Genomic DNA, 4,963 nt, shown 5'->3' with positions numbered 1-4,963 from the left:
TTCCTCTACCACACTCTTCCATGATGTTCTGCTTCCCAGAGAAATGAAGTCAGTCATCTATGGACCGAGACCTCTGAAACTGTGAGACCCATATAAACTTTTCTAATTGTTCTTGTCAGGTTTTTTGGTTGCAGCAATAAAAAAGTTAATTAAAACAATTGCCATGCTACCCCCAAAAGAGAAGCAATGGGAATTTGACTACAAGAATGTGGACAGAAATTGACCCCAGGCAAAATGATTAAAGCAAAGGATCGTTCCTGGAAGAAAAGACTGCTTGATTCTAAGATTGTTATGGTTTGGATATGAGCTGTATCCCAAAAACTCAATTGTGAGAAAATGCAAGAAGGTCCAGAGAGGAAATGATTGGATTATGAGAGTTTTAAGACAATCAAATGACTAATCCATGATGGGATTAACTGGATGGGAATTAGAAGCAGGTAGGGTGTGGGTTGAGGAAGTGGTTAATTTGGTGCCTGGCTATGGGTATATATTTTGTATCTGGAGCTAGAGTCTCTCTGTGCTTCATGATCACGGTGATATGAGCTGCTTCCCTCTGCCACACTCGTCCACCATGATGTTCAGTCTCACCTCACACCCTGAGGAATGAAGCTAAAAGCCTTCTCTGGACTAAGACCTCTGAAACCATGAGCCTTCAAATAAACTTCTCGTCTTCTAGAATTGTTCTGGTAAGATCCTTTAGTCACAACAGTGAAAAAGCTGACTAAAACAAAGACTGTATTATCTGGTCCTTGTTTTTAAGGTTTCTTTCTTTTTTTTTCCCCTCCATGTGCCCTTTAATGAAGGTTTCCTACAAGAATGAGATCAAAATTGTAATGGTTACACTCCATGTATGTATAATATGTCAAATACACCCTCCTGTCATGTATATCTAAAAACAACAAATAAAAATTTGAAGTTTTATTTCTTACATTAGTCTTATGAAGTTATAGTCAAACATTAGCAAAGCTGTATTACCTACTACAGCCTTGTATTAATTGTGTTCTGCAGGAATTCATGTAGAATCACTCACTTTCTTTTCTGGTAAACAGCAGAAATGGGAGAAATTATCACAAGAAATAACAAAGAGACTCACGACATGGGAAGAGAAAACCAGGATCAGTTTGTTGGACTAGAGAAGCAATCCCTGGGAATCCTTAGAAACATTAAGGAAGATAAAACTATGAAAGACACATTTTCTGTAAAAAGAAAACAAACAAAAAAAAACAGAATGGGGACTTGAAGTATGTTATTTTGATATTAAAGAAAATGAAAATACTAAAGAACTTGGAAATGTAAATACTGGATTTATGTGTGGCATTGATTCTATTTATTTATATTTATAAGCATATGTGTACTTTTAAATAGATTTATTAGAAAAGTTTGCTTATATATGGAATGTTAGAAAACCAGGTAATTTTTCACAAGGAAAGAGTTAAAGGGAAGTTTGTTATATAGGGTGTTAGATGCCTCTAGAGCCTCTACTTTGCTGATTTCTTTGCTAGTCCTCTATGTTCAGGCATCACATTACTCTTTCTTCCTTGGCCATAATTCCATGCTTCCATATAAAGATTATTGACTCAATATGCATAAAGACAAAGTCTTGATTGCAATTCAACTACGATTCGAATTCAAAGTGTTTATTGGCAGAATAGGAAAATGCTCTTCCTGTGATTCATTCCCATCAATGACATAGATCTTTTATCCCTTCCTTCTCCTTCTCTTGCTTTTTATTTTTAAACTCAATTTTTCAGAAAAATATAATATGATGTTGAATTGCCACTTTGAACATTGAAAGAAACAGGATGTTAGGGATGTCTTGTTAGGTTGAATGTACCAAAGCCAGTATCACTACAGAGTCGAATAAAAGGTTACTTTTGGGACTTTCCCTGAGACACAGTGAAAGATGCAGTTATGGCAGGAACAAGAAGGTATTCATGAAAGAAAATACTGAGATGCCCTGATGGCATCTTGGAAATTCTAAGAAACAGTTTTATGGACCACATCTTGATATATTCACCATTTTTTTTTACAATAGTTAGCTTTTATCTTTCACCAAGACATGTTTGTTGGAAAATTGTTAGTTTTCTATAGGCTAAAGTGCAAAGCTTTCTCCAACAATTTTAATTGATTAACCACATTTTTTTCAAATGTAACTTACATTTTTTAAAATTGGAAATCTTACTTGGCATGCCACCAAAAAAATAATATTCATTAACTCAACACATACAATTTATTTTCTTTGAAAAATCCTATTTCTCTGATATTGATTATTTAAATGTTCACAACAGTTAACATTTCTACAAGTGTATCATACCCATTCTGTTAAAATATATTATCTTTTATGTATAGCTGTATGAAATATTTAAAATATCTTCTTTTATTACTAACTACCTTGGGTTTTAAATTTCCAAAAGCAAAGCAAAATAAAATAGGAGGCAATCATGTAAAGGTTATCTTATTTAAAAGTAAATGCTCAGTAATAGAAAATGAAGGTTAGTGCTGCTTTCTTAATCCTATGAAGTATACACACAGCCGAAGCTATTTCTGCATGATAGTAGAGTTCCTACAACATATTCATTTAATTATAATTAAGAAATATATCCTACAGAAATAAATACGCTTTGACATTAATTTTATATATTGACATTTGAAACATTTTATTAAAAAACTCAATAAAATTTCTAAGTTCCTTTTTAGTTTTAGGTTCCTTTTTGTTTTAAATTATTTTTCTCTTTTATCTATAGTATGTTGATATAAAGAGCAGGTAATTATGATTTTCAAAATGTAGACAAACTTTCTATTATTTTTGTTCTGAGTATAATATGCTTCATTCTGCCATATGTTCAATTTTCAAAGGGTGAACTTTCTCTCAAGAATCTAAAAGTCTTATTGTCATAAATTCAAACATACTAAGTGTTTTGAAAATGTTGAGCACAGAAAACACCTCCTTTGTTACAGAAATATGTTCTCATAATATTTTTGTTCAATTGACGGCACATATGGTACATTTTATTACTGAAGCTAAACTAGGTCAATAAATTTTGAATTCTTCACTGCACAATAGAATCAAGCCATGATTTCTTAAAATATTAATTAAATTAAATTGGGGGCACTTATGAAAAAAAGTTGAATAAGAAAAGCTTTCTTTGGTTTCAGTTTATGTGTCTAACATATGATGTTTGTAATAGTCTTACATATGGAAATTTATAGTATTTTACCCTGGTCCAATCTTAATTGCAATGAAATTTGTTTTCCACATTCCTTTATAATATAATTTAATAACTGATTATATTTGATCAGTTACTGTGATTTTTTTAACATACATTTTCCCCAGATGCCTTGGATTTTGATACAAAAACTACATTATATATTTTTGCCTTTTGCTATGCATCTGATTATGTTAAGAAATAAATAGGTATTCTTCAATTTCACCAGAGTGGGAATGTATTGAAGTTCTAGCCAAAGACATGAAAACGCAAGGCTTTTAGGGTCATCTTGAACTTATTTTTGTTTTCTTCTTTAATAGGAGGCTATCTTGATTGCATGTAGCTATTTTGTTTCAGTGACGACAAGAGAAGCAGTAAGGTGCTTACCCACAGTCCTAAGCATATTGAGCTTATGTTCCACCCCAGCAAACACCAATTTTATTTTTTTCTCTAACAATCAATGGTTTAAGCCAACATTATCCAGATCTTTGGTTATGAAAGATAGGAGGCACTCTCATGGCCAACTAAACCTCAAATTCTCATCAACTGTGGAGATTAAAAGGAGGCAAGCAAAATCAAAGAGCTAGGATAAGTTAGATGATTTTTCTTTTTTGCATGCCAAAGAAAAAACTCATGAAAAACAAATAGGCTATATGTGTGTAATGAATATTAGGTGTCTTTATCATTATATTTGATTTTCATATTAATCTTAGCTCATGACATTTCACTTGTTTTAGAGAGGCTGCAAAGCTGGAAAAGACAGAATGAAGTTAAGACATTAGAAATGTGGTATATATACATATATTTTGGAAGTGCATTAAAAGAAACTATGCTCAGATTAGCAATTCTTTGTTCAGTTTAAATATAGATATTGTTTTTTGTGGTGCTGGAGATTGAACCCAGGACCTTGTGCATGCAAGACAAGCAAGAGGGAGCATGGGAAGAATAGACAAACTCTAGATATGGCAGAGGGTTTGGAGGGGAAGGAAGGGGGCATGGGGTTATTAATGATGGTGGAATGTGATGATCATTATTATCCAAAGTACAGGTATGAAGATACAAATTGGGGATTGGGGATATAGCTCAGTTGGTAGAGTTCTTGCCTAGCATGCACAAGGCCCTGGGTTCAATCCCCAGCACCACCACCAAAAAAAAAAGAAAAAAGAAAAGATACGAATTATTGTGACTATGCTATATATACAACCAGAGATATGAATAATTGTGCTCTATATGTGTAATAAGAATTGTAATGCATGTTGCTGTCATATATAAATAAAAAATAAATTTAAGAATATAGATATAATAGGATCAATACTTGCCTCACTGTGAAAACCATTGTTTGCTCTTAAAATTAGAATCTTTGAGACCTCAAAGTTTATCTTAAGTTTTAGTCTTTGAGTTACGAAAGCTGTAAACAGCTGAACAGAAAGGTGTATACAAAGAGTAAAATAAGTTTATTTTATTTAAGCTAGAATCTTTATTTTAAAAAGAAGCAATCGTATAGTAATTCATAATGTCCTTTCCTCTCCCTGTTGACATTCAAAAACCATACCCCCCCCTGTCCAAATTAGAGGAGACTATACCATAAGGAAGATGTTTCTATCTCCCCTCACCTGTGATGCTCATAAACTTTTCCCTTTCATCTCTATTCTTTTGGAAACAGTAGCTTTGTCTTTTTTTTAATCCTCTATGCTATGCATAATAACAAATAAATAATAGCTGTGCCTATAAATCTTTGCTGATTTACCAACACATTT

The 4,963-nt window shown here is 32.6% G+C and overlaps 1 non-coding gene across 1 annotated transcript; it reads left to right on the top strand.

The window, feature by feature from the left end:
• Nucleotides 1–4,278: 4,278 nt before the first annotated feature.
• Trnaa-agc lies at nucleotides 4,279–4,351 on the top strand. Its single transcript has one exon. It is a non-coding gene; the product is annotated as a tRNA-Ala (tRNA).
• The last annotated feature ends 612 nt before the right edge of the window (nucleotides 4,352–4,963 follow it).

The sequence above is a fragment of the Marmota marmota genome, unplaced genomic scaffold (assembly GCF_001458135.2).
Source record: "Marmota marmota marmota unplaced genomic scaffold, marMar, whole genome shotgun sequence".
Lineage (NCBI taxonomy): Eukaryota > Metazoa > Chordata > Mammalia > Rodentia > Sciuridae > Marmota > Marmota marmota.
Note: the sequence above shows the minus strand (reverse complement) of the source record. Positions and strands in the feature narration are given on the sequence as shown.